This window comes from Bubalus bubalis, chromosome 1, assembly GCF_019923935.1.
Source record: "Bubalus bubalis isolate 160015118507 breed Murrah chromosome 1, NDDB_SH_1, whole genome shotgun sequence".
NCBI classification, from domain to species: Eukaryota; Metazoa; Chordata; class Mammalia; order Artiodactyla; family Bovidae; genus Bubalus; species Bubalus bubalis.
Window position 1 is genome coordinate 160,467,035 of NC_059157.1, and position 15,797 is coordinate 160,482,831.

Here is a 15,797-nt window from a genome sequence, read left to right on the forward strand (position 1 = left end):
TAGAATTCTGCTACTATTTTTGCATGAAACAGTGACTTGACTTCTGTTAAGATGCATGGTGTCCACCACACAGCCCCTGAGGGCAAGGTTTGAAGAAATCTGTGACTTATCATTACCGTTCTGCCCTTGCTCTGTTCTTTGGTGTTTATTTTCACTTGCTTCCTGGGTTGAATCTTTTAAGACTGACATCTACAGACAAAGCTAGCGTTTCTCCCACACTTTCAGAGTATAGTATGTCAGCTTTTGAATTAACATATGAAAATCCACTTGTGCTATCTTTTGTTTTGTCAAAATTACAGTCTCCTTTTTTAAAATCCTTGTTCCTGATGTAAAAATTTTTTTCTATTCCTGCATATAAAAAGCAATGTGTGCTTATTTTAAATAATGTATCAAGTGCCTTTAATAGGGTTTTATTAATTCTGTTCAGGTGCCATCGTAAAGATGTTTATGCATGATTATTCTAGGCTAGCAATAGAGCAGCAGTGTCTAACTCCTACCCACAGGCTTATTCCCATGCACGCTATAACTTCCTTCTATGGCTTCAAGACGCCCACGTCCTGCAAAAGCACTTTCCTACCTGTCATTTAGTCTTTACAATTAAATAAAGAAAAAGGTAACTGTGTAAGAGAGGCTGGCCACTCTGAGTCTCTCTTTTCATGAAGTCTTTCTTCTCTAAAGATACTCTAAATTACAGACTTCGCCAGAACAGTTTTTCCTCTTGTGATGACTTTGAAGTCTGTTTATTCTTACCATATACTGGTAGGTCTGTGTTGGAAGAAGCTGTAAATGGTTTGTCAGGGTTCCTAAATACTTAGAATTCTACATGGGCCCTGGGAAGTATTAACAGATTAGACTTGAACTTGTGGAAAAGGGCATATCTGGCACCAAATATCCAATTTATGGGGTGCAGACAAATTGACTCTTAGGAAAAATGGAGTACTCGGATGATACTTCGCAGTTTTGGATATTTTTCCTTACCATGATGGAAGAAGAAGACAACTGAAGTAAGTCTGCCTCTTTTATGACTAACTTACTGGGTGACTAAAGAGAAAACACTTCGGGGTTTTTGACAACAGGTATGCACATGCCAAATATGACACATGGGCCAGTTTCCATTGGCGAGAGTCTGGCTGCTGCCACCTTGCCCTTTTGCTTGTGTTGTTGAACACTTTTGAAGCGAGGCATACCCTTCTCTCCCCACCTCATGCAATGACCTGTGTGTGTACCACATTCTTTAGAAGAATCAGGTTAAAAAACACAGGGGTAATTTTTTAAAAAACTGTTATTCTGCCCATGACCTTGGCTCCTGTAAGATAAAGACAGTCTTTGGAGCCTGTTATTAGACTTGAGGTTCTGGACAATCTCTTCAAGTCTCAGTTTCCTGTGAACTTAAAATGCCTACTTCATAAAAATGTGCTCATGAATGACTTCATGGGAATTAACCTAACATGGATCAGGCATTTGATAACTTATAACCACTATTATTATTTTAAGTGGATAGCAATTACAAATTTAAAAATCTAGAATATTTAAAGAATAAGCTCATGTTAGACTTCAAGTCTTAAAAATATAAGGATTAGACTCAAACTACAATCTTAAGAAATTTACAGCTATTTTCTACAAAATGAAAAGACAGATTCCCTTACAGTTTTTTTGAATAGACAGGTAGGATGTAATTAAAAGGGAATCCCAGATCTTCCCTGGAATGATAAACAGGCACTTTAGAAACATCTTAATTGGCCAGTGAACAGCTTTCTTTTGTCCAACTTTCCCTACCCACTTTACAGGGAAAATCATAAGAAGGACAAGCCAAGCCAAGCAAAAGGCATCTATCTACCACTTTAAAGAACAGTTTATGTGCACAGTTGCATGGAAACCACTTCTTTTGGAGCCATACGTGAAATTATGATTTTTTTTTTTAAAAACCCAGTCAAAGCTGTTGCCACAGTACAAAAATTTAGCTGTCTACTTGCTTCTTTTAAGTAACACAAGTCAAGAGATCCTTTCAGACATAACTTCCTCTTTTTCAGATTTTATTCCTCCCTCCTGGGAAAGGAAAAAAAAAAAAAAAAAAAGCATATCTCTCAACTTCATCAGAACAAACAGGCTCAGAAGTCTAAGAGGAGAAAATAATGATTATATGTTGCTAAGTACTATTTAGTAACAAAGACTTGGGCCACAAGAATGATGATGTCACCCACAGAAAGAGGAACATTTACACTTTTGAAAGAGATTCTTTTCCAACATGATGGGCACCATCAGAAGAACAAAGCCAAATAAGGCAGGAGAGTCTGCTTGGCCAGGAGAAGGCATTCTTAGTATCCAATGCTGGAGAACTTATTAGCCCCAAGTTAACTAAATAGAGTCACACCCCAAACCCACACGCTTTTTCTGTGATCCCCTCTTGAACCTAGTTTATGTCAACAAACGTGTACTACTCTATGGCAGAAATCCCATTAACTCCCATAGCAGATTTGCTTCTTGGTTAAGTTACCCAACTATAGTAAGCAACAGGTCAGAGAGTGGCTTCATGTTTCAGGACTGGTCTCTTAACATTCACACACGGTAGATAAGCATATATTTATTCTCTCACACACCAGCACTTAGAAACCACACACCATCTCACACTTTGCATTAATCCGATAACATGGTGAGTCATCATGCCCACAAATGTATGTGATAGGATGGAGTGCATTGCTTAAGTAGCACGTAAGTCATTTGCACCCTCCACACTTCCCAATACTGGTAGCATAATGATTTTCTACTTAGGTACTGTCAGGAGCATGTAAAAGTTAGCTTCTAACTCCTACAATATCATGTCTGCCTGCCTTGGGGAAATTATCATTGTGTTCCCCTCCACACCACCCATGGCCTATCTTCTAGCACACACTCAGACCAAGGTCACGGTAGATTTTTTTTTCCTGTTTAGACTCTTAATCCAAATCAGATATAGAAACAGCCATACTAGTTGTAATTCACTTTTTAAGTATAGGGGGAAGCCATTTGCTCTTAGATATTGAGTCTGCTTACTCCATTAACAACAACAAAAAAATATATATATATCTTTCTCAGTAAATTAGCTTATATTCCCTTCCCAAATCACACCCCACCTCCAAACTCCGTCAGAAAGTTTTTAATAATAATAAGTGTTATTTAATTGGGTCATTTAAAGCTCTTGAGATGAGAAAAATAAATCAGAGGGAATTCATAATTACCATGGAAAATGCAATGTATAAGTTACTGCTACTTACAAGAGGAACAGGTTGATATTGCTAGGGTCCCTATGATCACTGACATTGAGATTTAGGAAGAATAAACAAAGGAACATCTGTTGTCTCTAGAGACTCTAATGTAGCCTTTTCTCTAGTCTTTTCTGCTTCATATCAATGCAGAAATGAAGTGCCTTATGACCTCATTACCAGGCATCAGTGAATTTATTTTCAGTGGCCATGATTGGGGTCAATTAATCCACAGCAATTTTGCTGAAAAATCTCAAGTTGATAAATTTAAATTATATTTGAGACCTTTTCACTTTTATCAAACTCACACCTATTATGGAAATAAAAAGGCAAGAAAATGTAGTTAACCTCTGAAGGTAAAACTGAGCTTATCTGAAATTTATATAAATATAATAATTTAATCTCCTAAAAAACTTTTGACCTATGTAGCAATTCCTGCTTCTCTTCAAACAACAGTTTACTCCCTGGCCTGTGTTAAACACAGATAATGAATGAGTCATTCATTGTATTCCTCCACCCCATCCACATATGCACACATCCTTGCAAATATTTGCTCACTTTGGACAACTCTTTTCCTTGACTTCCAACATAGGTGACCTGGCCCTTTGTCAACCTCACCTCCTTAGTTTCATGCCCCATTTCCCTCAAAGGACCAGACTCCTCCTTTCTACTTCTCAGATATGCTGAGCTCATTCCTGTCTCTGCACTTGCCCCTCAATCTTCCCAGGTCACTCTTCCCTGAATCCATGGCGCCTTAGTCTTCTCAGCATTCAAGTCTTAGCTTAAGTATTACACTTTCAGAGAGGCCACCTCGAGAGGCCAGCTGTCTTTCTGTCCTTCTGCTTTGCTGAATTTTCTTCATGCTGCTATCATTATCTGAAATTCCCTTTTAAAAAATTTTCTTGTCTACTGGTGTACTCATTGTCTTTCCCCACTAGACTAGAAGTTCAGCTCCTGGAGGGTGGAAACGTGGTCTTGTCCATCTCTGTTCCACACTTCAAAATGAAAACAGTCTTCTCACAAGAATTAAACTCTTCTCCTCATATAACCCACTTCCTGAGAAGAACCACAAAGTCAGGGACAGCAAATACCTCCTGTGGTGAGGCCATAAAATGGGAAAAACATGACAATATTAAATTCATTTTTATAAATCATAATTCATAAAATATTAATATTTTTAGTTCTTTGAAATTTAAAAATTTTAGTTCTTTGAAATTTCCCCTAAATTTATTATCTTTTTCATGTAATAAAATGTGGATGATTCAATTTTAAAGTTGCTTCTTTTACTAAGTCTTGTGCCATCACTTCACCCAGGAGTATAGCTTTCGATTATTTTGATGTTTTGGGTGATACCTTATATTTTTCATATTGTGTCTCAAAATCCATTTCTTTAATATTTCCTCTACTAGATGGCAAGATTTCTGAGGCAGGGGTTGTACCATGTAAATCTATAAATTTCTAATAGCATCTAAACCACAGCTTTGCCTATCTTGTTTCTCAATAAATAAATAGTAGAAGCAATATAATACGATGATAAAAATCCAGCCTAGAGAAAAACACACCAAGATCAGTTATGTTACCATTATCAAGTTAGCTCTCTCTGAACCTCTCTCCCTTTTTCTCTTAAATCTGTAAAATAGTACATATTTCACAGCGTTGGTGAGGTATTAAATTACTCGTGGGAAGCTTTTGACATACAATAATATTTTTAAATGGTACCAAAAAATAGTCCTAAAAAGTGACATACCATGTCACATGCAATGGTACTAAAAACTGATGCTGAGTATAATAAAGCTATTATCATCATCATTACCACTATTCTTTGGGGCCTAAAAGTCTCAAGAACCAAGTTGTATGTTTATAACTTTAATCTTGACATTTTCCACAGACCAAAACCAAAACCAAACAAAAGCCAAAAACAATTTTCCTAGAGCAGCTTTATAATCCACTTTGAGATCTAAAATAGATCCAGAAAACATTTGCAAAATATGTGAACTATATGCATAGCCATGAGGGTGATTCATCAGGAAAGGATTCTGGAAGGAGATTGCTCTATATCTGGCTTGAAGAAAGCAATGAACCCTAACTGCAAAGATGAACATGCATGCTAAGCCGCTTCAGTCATGTGCAACTCTTTGCCACCCTATGGACTGTAGCCCACCAGGATCTTCTCTCCATGGGACTTCCCAAGCAAGAATACTGGAGTGGGTTCTTTCTGCAGGGATCTTCCAGACCCAAGGATCGAACCCACATCTCTCATATCTCCTGCATTGGTAGGGGGTTCTTTACTACTAGTGCCACCTGGTAAGCCCAAAGAAGAATGGACAGGTGTTTTTCTTGGTGTTGAGGGCAGGCACAGAAAAAGTGTAGAAGCAATGAGGCAGCAATACACAGAGATTGCCCCTCCATATTCTAAGAGGCTAGTGGCAGCCACTATGAACTCATCTCTTTTCAGCTCAGTGGAAAAAAGCCAACACACACCAAAAAAGAGAACTTCTTGGTCCATTTGTTGTCTCCAGGGACCACTTTTTGGTTTCAGTTCCTTTCACTCAGTGGTAACAGAAGTATCCCCACCTGACAACTGCATGACAGTTTAGAGTCCTACCATAACCATGGCCTCTTCCAGACCGCCTTGGGAGATAGCTGTTATTTTCATTATGCCTGTTTTATTTGTACATGAGGCTTAGAAATGTTGAAACATTTTGCTTAATAATTTATTTTAGCACCTACTATATTCCATGCAGTGTTTGAGATACTGTGGATATAACATGAACAAAACAGACCAAATCCCTGCCCTCATGGAACTTATATCCTAATGGGAGGAATGGACAGTAAATAATTGAGTAAAAAAAAAAAACTAAAATGTTATTTAGTATTAAATATCATTGGGATACACACACATAAGTATACATACACACACACACACACACACACACACACACACACTCACACACTGCTATGTATAAAATAGGGCTTCCTTGGTGGCTTAGTGGTAAAGAATCTGCCTGCCAGTGCAGGAGATACAGGTTTGATCCTTGAGTCAGGAAGAACCCCTGGAGAAGGAAAGGGCAACCCATTCCAATATTCTTGCCTGGGAAATCCTATGAACAGAGAAGCCTGGCGGGCTACAGTCCATGGAGTCTCAAAGAGTTGGACATGACTTAGCAACTGAGCGTGCATGAGCACGCATGTATAAAATAAGTAACTAGTGAGAACCCACTGTGTAGCACAGGGAGCTCTACTCAGGGCCCTGTGATGACCCAGATGGGAAGGAAATCTGGAAATGAGGGGATATGTGTGTGCATATGGCTGATTCACTTTGCTGTACAGTGGAGGATAGCACAGCAATGAGGGGCAACTATACTCCAATAAAATTTTTATTAAAAAGTGAAAAAAAATTAAAGATTAAAAGTCAGAGAATGACTGGAGTAGGAACTCGACGATAAAATATGTAGTTGGTGATGGAAGACATCTTTTTGATGGAACATTTGAGCAGAGATCTGAATAAAGAATGCTTGTGCCTTTATTAAAGAATGTGTGGGAAGAGCTTGCTAAGAAAAGAGAAGGAATAGTACGTGCAAAGTTAAGATACTCTAGGAGCAAAATAACAAGTGGAGTCAGAACATAGTGAATGAAAGGAAGACAGAGCGGATTTGAGGGCGAAGATGTAGGTAGATGGAGAGTCAGAACATAGTGAATAAAGGGAAGACAGGATTTGAGGGCGAAGATGTAGGTAGAGGACAAGACATGAAGAATTTGAATTTTATCATACTTAAAATAGGAAGCCACTGAAGAATTTCAAGCAGCGAGTTATATGATTTGGTTTATGTTTTAAAGAGTCACACTGGCACTGGGATGCATGAATAGAAAAAGAGAAATTTCTTAGGAGGATACAACAAGTACAGAGACAGTGTCTCACATGATACTCAAGATGGCAGAAGGGGTGAGCCTGATCAGTGTTTCGATATATTTTGGAAAAATATATTTAATAGACTTGCTCATAACTAGGGTGTAAATGAAGCAAAGAGAAAAATTAATGATGCTTTTGACCTACATAACTAAGTATAAGATGGTGCCATTTACTGAGCAAAGAAGATTGGGGATGGAGAAATGAAAAGTAGGGGATAAGTAAAATTTTTTTTCTTTTTGGACATGTTGACTTTGACATATCTGTTAACATCTGAGTGAAGAGCTTTAACAATAAGTTTGAGGTATGAATCCAGAAGTTGGACGATGTTAAGGAGGTATGGATTTTTAAAAATTGAACTGTATGAGACTAGATATTTGGAGAGGGAAGACAAGTAACTTATCTAAGATCCAGAGTCAGCAAGTGACAATTGAAATTGAAAATGAATCTTTTGACATCAACCCACTTTCTCTTGTTACCACAAATATTAGGATGTATTCATAGTTATAAGCAACTGGAGTAGAATATGGGGGAGGTCTGGGAGCAGGAACATTCTAGAATAACTTATATGGAAGGATGAGAATTTTTTTCAGTGCTTATGGACTATAAAAATTTATGGTTACTTCTTATCTTACTTTCCTTATCTAATTATTTGTTGTAAATAAGATGATATTTGCACAATTAACTTTTAAAAAATCTCTGGAATGATAAACACATAAGATTGGCCAAGTACCACAGATATTTATCTCCTTTCTCATTTGAAATGGTCATTTTCTGGAATACCCAAGAAAGTAACTGAATTTAGACCAGATGTAGACTGCATAAAGTGAAGAGAACTAAAAAGCCTCTTGATGAAAGTGAAAGAGGAGAGTGAAAAAGCTGGCTTAAAGCTCAACATTCAGAAAACTAAGATCATGGCATCTGATTCCATCACTTCATGGCAAATAGACGGGGAAACAGTGGAAACAGTGTCAGACTTTGTTTTTTTAGGCTCCAAAATCACTGCAGATGGTGACTGCAGCCACGAAATTAAAGACGCTTACTCCTTGGAAGGAAAGTTATGACCAACCTAGATAGCATATTAAAAAGCAGAGACAGTACTCTGTAAACAAAGGTCCATCTAGTCAAGGCTATGGTTTTTCCAGTGGTCATGTATGGATGTGAGAGTTGGACTGTGAAGAAAGCTGAGTGCTGAAGAATTGATGCTTTTGAACTGTGGTGTTGGAGAAGACTCTTGAGAGTCCCTTGGACTGCAAGGAGATCCAACCAGTCCATCCTAAAGGAGATCAGTCCTGGGTGTTCTTTGGAAGGAATGATGCTAAAGCTGAAACTCCAGTACTTTGGCCACCTCATGCAAAGAGTTGACTCATTGGAAAAGACTCTGATGCTGGGAGGGATTGGGGGCAGGAGGAAAAGGGGACAACAGAGGATGAGACGGCTGGATGGCATCACCGACTCGATGGACGTGAGTTTGAGTGAACTCTGGGAGTTGGTGATGGACAGGGAGGCCTGGCGTGCTGCAGTTCATGGGGTCGCAAAGAGTTGGACACAACTGAGCGACTGAACTGAGCTGAACTGAGACTGCATAAAATTGAAATATAAAGGAAAAGTTCAACTAGTAACTCAAACAAGTATTTCTGAATTGTGTCATAAAATTTCAATTAGGTTGTATCAGGTTTGTTTAACAGAATTAATCCCAAGCAAGTAGCAATTCCTCTTCATGACTTAAAAAAGATTATATAAATTAAGGGAAAAAAATTAAAGTAATAATAATGCAAAGGAGAAAAATCTTAAAGCCAGAAACAAATGGAAACAAATAATCCAATTGTATTTTAAGTAAATATTATGATAACCTGAATAGAAAAAAAAAAAAAAAAAGAAGAGAAAGTGAGGGATGGAGTGAGAGAGAAAGGAAGGAAAATGTATTCATCTAATAATTTACAACTACAGTATTTGGTGGGGTATGAGTGTTGGGGAGAGAAGTGCACACAAACTCTGCCCTCTATTTCAGTAGGTTTGCCTATTGTAGTAGCAGTTTGGGTAAAGCAAATTGAAGATTATTTTAGATGTATCATGCTGCTGCTGCTAAGCCACTTCAGTCGTGTCCGACTCTGTGCGACCCCATAGACAGCAGCCCACCAGGCTCCCCTGTCCCTGGGATTCTCCAGGCAAGAACACTGGAGTGGGTTGCCATTTCCTTCTCCAATGCATGAAAATGAAAAGTGAAAGTGAAGTCGCTTATTCGTATCCGACTCTTAGCGACCCCATGGACTGCAGGCTACCAGGCTCCTCCGCCCTTGGAATTTTTCAGGCAAGAGTACTGGAGTGGGGTGCCATTGCCATCTCTGTTAGATATATCATAGAATTGAGCAAATGAGTAAGCATATTGATATTGTTAGGATCCAGGGCTCACATTGCAGAAGAAGGAGCACAAAAATATGGAATTGTGGAGGGCAAGAAAGAACCCTCTAGGAATAGATTAGAATAAGAGCTATCAGATGAACTCATGATGTCTAAAACAGAGGTGTGTCTATACAAATGTTTTTATTCATGAATGCCTATGATTTGTGAATGCATATTTGTGTGTTTATGTCTATGTATGTATATGCAATAATATATTTCTCCAGAAAGAGTCAAGAAGCAAAGATATTGCAGTGGCAGAGTATACTAAACTCCCAAAACTTAGCTTCTAACACTATTCCCCACTAAAGGAAATGAGAAATGAATGGTTTCAGGGGTGATACAGGATGGGTACTAGATCAACCTAGAACATCTTATTCAGAAGAGTAAGAGAATACTTACTCAGAAGATGGGGGCATGTTGCAAGGCATCAGAAGTCAGAAAGAGAGGGCTCCATTGGCTAAATGTGGACCATTTGAGCACCAAAATTATTAAGGTGGCAATAGCCATTGAAAATACAGAAATCCATGAGTTCACACCAGTGACAGATAAACATAAGTTAATAATCAAATAAGTGGGAGAAAAGAGAGTTCTTTTGCTTACAGTAGAATGTGCAAGACTGATGCAAATGTTCAGGAAGTGCTGGAGTTGAAAAATCATCATTTGGAAACCATTTTAGTACAGATTGCATCAGATAGCACTGGTTAATGCTAAACCGACACACGGAGCCGTCCTTATAAAATGGAGAAATTAGGCAACACCTTGATTAGATAGCCAAAATTAACACTCTCCATGTGGCATAAATGAGCATCACACGCCTCTAGATGTTGATTGCACCTGTATGTGCCATATTCTAGCAGAAAATGCATAACCACAAGGTAATCATGAAAAAAATGTCAAATATATAAAATGAGGAACTGTTAAAAAGAAAAGAAAAAAAAGTATGCGGATAAACTGTATTTTTTAAAATTTGCAATTCCATACAAAGAAATGTTGTTGAAATGCTCCAAATTAAGGAAGGCTAAGGAGATACTACAACTAAATGTGGTATGTGACATTAGAGTGAATTCTTTACTGGAAGGAGAAATATAAAAGTTATTATTAGATAAACAGTGAAGTTAGAATATGGACAAATATGAGATTAAAATATTGTATCCATGTAAATTTGTGAAGTAGATAATTATATGTAACTGCTAAATAAGAAACTATTTTTTAGTCATTACACAGTGAAGTAAAGGGCCATGGTGTTTGTAACTTGCCCTCAAGTGGTTCAGAAAGAAAAAAATAGAAAAAAATAGACATAGAAAGATGGAAAGAATGAGAACAAATTATAAGTAAATGAGGTAAAATATTAAGATTAAGTAAACCTGGGTAAGGGAATAAGAGAGTTCAGTATGCTGCTTTTATTTTTATAACGTTTTTTGAGCTTGAAATTATTTCTAAATAAATACATTTTAAGTAAATGAAATATAACAAGCATATCTAGTGAGCATTTTGAAAAGTCCATTGCCATAAGATATGTGATTTTATCTTACTGAGAAAGCCGCCTAATTGCACTGAGAATGTTTTTCTCTCTTCTCTAATTCAGATTTGTTCACTAGCACAGGAAAAGAATAAATGCATCTGCTTCTGCTTAAATTTTTTCTTATGAAAAGTGAAACTAAATTTAACTAAGGTATACTTAAAGAAAAATTCTACTATTTTTTTTTCAGAATCAGAAGAAACTGGTGATGTTTTTAAAGATCATATTACCACTTATATCAAAAAGAAGAATTCTGAGAATGTGGTAACAACTACATACATAAAAAACTAAAAGCTTACAATGAAATATCTGTAAAGTAGAATATTTTTCTTTAAATTTGGATTTTAAAATACAAATTTAGCATTTTCCTCAATAATACTGAAACATTAAAACTTATTTCTTGTATATATACAGAAAAATGAAAAATAAAACTGGAAGCAATTTGGAAAACATCAAATATAACTGCCTGATTTTAGGTCATGTAAAATAATAAAAATTATCAGTGATGTCAGGTAAGTGTTGGAAATACAACAACAATGCTCAAATAACAAATAATTTGCATTTTAAGTATTTAAAAAATTAGCACTGTTTTCAGAAAATTTATTGGAGTAATAGTTGACTTACAATAAATTAGTAGTGTTTTTATTTTCTACACTGCAGTGCAGACGTGTACAGTCGACTGCATTTAATATATCGTTTTAAGTGGGAGTGTTCAGAAATATAAAAGGGCTTGCCCTTCTTCTTTATATTTGCAGATATATACTTTCTTGTATGGAAAGGAGATACACATTCTATCTCACAGACAAAATATACTGAGTATATTTTTGGGAAATACACAGTGCATATTTTTGGGAAATCAAGAATTTTCCAACTTATTTAGCACATAGTTTTATTAACAAAACAAATATGAATGCACTACATCTGTTGCTTATCTGGAAATCATATATGTTAAAAATAAATAGAAGATCAACAGATGTAGGTGGATACAAATTTGCTTTTAAAAGGCTGAAAGACTCACAATACCTAGATTTAGAGAATTTTTGTTTCTGAATTTAAAACATGCCATCCTTCTTAGTTTGCACTTAAACCATAACCTCTTTAGGCAACAAGCTTTCTTGTGTCTATTTTTCTTTTTTTTTTTTTTTTTTTGCAAATGGGGAAATGGCCCAAAGAAGGGAAAGCAAAACAAACAACAAAGAAATATTTCTGTGTTTCAAAAGTCCTTTTGGAAATCCAGTTATCTATATCAGAAACAAACAGTGTTGTTTCAAAGTAAAATTATTATATGAAAGACGATATATTCGTCAGGGTGGGATAGAGTCTTCTGTTAGCAAGTCATTCTCTTCTACAGGTGGGCAGTTTTGGGAAGTTCATACTGTGAAAGAGAGATATAGCCAGGGAGTTATGAGATTAGCTGGATCAACCCTGGGTCTCAATCAACTGACAGGTCCTCAGCAATATCACCCACAGGTCACATAGTCAACTGTGTCTTATTAAGACAGATATAAAATTTCACAATGCCATACAGCAGTCATTTAGTTTTAACTTTTATTAGACTCAGTGAAAATTGATGCCTTATATAGTATGTCACATGAATATAATTCTAATGAAACATAGTAAAATATGTGTCTATAGTTCAAAAGTCAAAATTTATGTTTCCCAGCAATAAATTATTTACATTATGGTATCTACTTTCACTTAAAAATTTTGGATGTGGTTGTTCATTGGTCAGTTGCCAAGTCATGTCCAATTCTTTGCAACTTTGGATGTGGGGGCAAAGTCTGAATGTTTTATGTAATGAAAGTGTGTGAAATAAAAAGTCTATGTAATGGAAATTCCTTGGTGGTCCAATGGCTAGGACTCCATGCTCCCAAAGCAGGGGACCCTGGGTTCAATCCCTGGTCAGAGAATTAGATCCCACATGCCACAACTGAAAAAAAAAAGATCCCACGTGCTGAAACTAAGAGCCAGCGCAATCTAAATAAACAAATATTTTTTAAAAGTTAATGACAAAAAAAGCCTATGCAATGCATCCAGCTGTTTTCCTAACAATGCCAGGAATATCCCATTCAACTATCTGCATGACTTATGCAAACACAGCCAGATAGGCACTGATTTTTTTTTTCTGTAGGTATAATTTTCTCAAAGGCAGAAAATATTCTAAGCTTATTTTCCATAATCTAGGACTAGGCTGTTTGTTCAGAGACTTTAATAATTCTCAACAACAACAACATCAACACATCTGTCTTGCTAGCAAGATAGCATTTTCTCTATTTATTTAGCCTTCATTTGCGTTCTGAATTACAGCAGTGATCAATTTAGATTCTAATTTCCTTGGATTATGTTTTCTCTTTGTTGTCATCAGTTATTCAGTGTAATACTGCACTATGTATAGCATACACATAGCACATAATAGTTCATGATGTCAAAATATCTCATACTTAAAATTCTGGACATTTAAAAATATTTCCATCATTTTTTTTTTAATAAAGAAGGGCATTAAAAATGATATTGCTGCAAATAACATAATGAAATTCTATGGAAGTAGTTGTATTTAATTGATGTGTGATACATAAAGATGAAGGTGCATAATTTTAATGGTTTTCTCACAACTATCAGCTTAATTTTAAAATGTTAATTAGTTAAGAATGTCAAACTTTAGTTAACAGTTTACTTCCTGAATTTAGAACACTATCAATCTGTTTTTGTTTCTTTTTTTTTCTCCTTATAATCAAAAAACAGCAACTCTTGTTACAACACTTGACATGAAAATAGTTTTTTTAAAAAAGCTTTTTTCCAGGTAATGTAGTAGAACCAGTATGACAGTACTGTTTACCAAAATAGTAAAAATTAAATCCATTAATTGATTGAACAACGTAGACTTTCTCTTTTGGAAGCCATGCTATTATTCTAACTGAAAAAGCAAACCAAGTCAAGTAAGCGTTTGCATTATTATTTGAATATATATATATATGTTATATATGTGTGAGTATAAGTGCATTTTTCTTTTCAAAGATATATTGAGATAGATTGTAATGATTTTGGCCAAAGTCATGGAAACCAACTGCTTTTAAAAGGAAGATTTAAAAATTGTTGTATAAAGAATACAATTGTATTAAAAACACTTAATTCATGTTAATATGTGTAAACATTACTCTAATTGGGACAAACAATTGGAAAAAAATTACATTGTATTTAGATTACTTTAGAATTTCCTAGTGAGATCAGTTTCAGCTTAGTTTGATCTCCAATTACAAATCCAAATGGTCTTTGTTTTAGTTCTTGCTCTGTTGTTAAGCATTAAACTGTAAACTGATCTTAAGACAAACATGAATTCGTTTTTTTAGATCATATCATATACGCTACAAATTGCTTTTCTAAAGTATTTAAATATGACTGTAATGTGATGATATGAAAAATAACACTGAAATGTCCTTTTAAAATAATACATTTTCACAGTGAGTAAACAAATGCAAGAATATCTTTTCCCCAGAAAATGTTCAACTAATAATATGCAAAATTAACAAACCAATATATGTAGGAGAATTTACAAATGTTGAGAATTTACAAACGTTAAGAATTTACTGGAGCTGGGAAAGAAAAAAGTTCTCAATATTTATCATTAATATAAAAATTCTTTTAGTGTAAGTTGTGTACAAACTTATGAAGAAAGAGTATGTTTAACTTTGCAGTTAAAATAATTTAATGGTCAATGAGAACTTTTAAAATTTCCAGCTTTTTAAAGATTGTATGAAGTTGAGACATTGTAAATTTACTAAGCATTTTCATTTGAAATATTGACTACTTACTTGAGAGAGAGATCTGGTTTAATTTAACTTACTTTGTAATCTGGCCAGTATTTAAATTGTTGTTCTATAAGCAACAACCCAAATAAAATGAAAAATAATAAGTAATACTTTCTTCTTACCTCTGTATCTTATTTACAGTTGCTTGTTGGGCTGCTTAGAGAATTAAACTAACAGCACCTCAAAGAACTCTGTTCTCTGCTCTGCTCTCTTCTCTAGACAAATTTTTTTCCCCCTCTGCAAAGTGATAGTCTACTGAAAGAGGAAGTTGTGAACCACCACAGTCATTATGCTTTATAAATTCTACAGAGAACAGAAAATTATTCACAAAGCTTACACTTGAAATCATGGTAACAGCCTATAATTTGTGGGTACACATACAAAATTAATGTATATAGTTATATATGTAAGCAAATTTTAGAAAAGTTATAGAAATTTATACTTAAGTAATGTTCATTTACATGAGGAAACATCTCCTCTGTGGTTAAATGATAATCATAGAAAAACAGAAAATATTGCTCTATGTGGAAGAAATGGTGAAGCTGATATACGAGGAATAAACTTGCTTTTTCATAAGGCTAATTAATGTAAAGTCTTTGGAGTATGACCTAAATGCTAACCTGGCTACAGACATTTTGTAAAAAGAAAAAAAATTCAGTAAACGGGCATGTTCCTGGAATCTGAAGAGTGGTTTTTTTACCTAAAAGTTTTAAACTTCCTTTCCCATGAATAGTTGCCTGTTTCATATAGATAAAGCATTGCAAAACTGAAACTGTTCCTTATTCATGAGCTATGATCTCTCTCAACTTCAGCCACAAGAATAAAAAACAGGTGCAGATTCTGCAATGCTGAGCCTTTAACTGGTTAAGTTTCTAAGAAGATAGGGCATTAATTAAAAATATCTATGGGACAGTAGGGACAAT

At 35.4% G+C, this 15,797-nt stretch overlaps 1 protein-coding gene across 2 annotated transcripts in view; it reads right to left on the reverse strand.

Annotated features, from left to right (window-relative positions):
- Positions 1-15,108, reverse strand: part of MBNL1 (muscleblind like splicing regulator 1) — a 219,457-nt gene extending 204,349 nt beyond the window's left edge. Inside the window, exon 1 of one of the 2 annotated variants that reach the window (XM_025289525.3) lies at positions 14,997-15,108. The gene's annotated coding sequence lies outside the window, so the exon portion shown is untranslated. The remainder of the gene's footprint in view (positions 1-14,996) is intronic. The other variant, XM_025289653.2, reaches the window with a different exon arrangement.
- Positions 15,109-15,797: the final 689 nt, after the last annotated feature.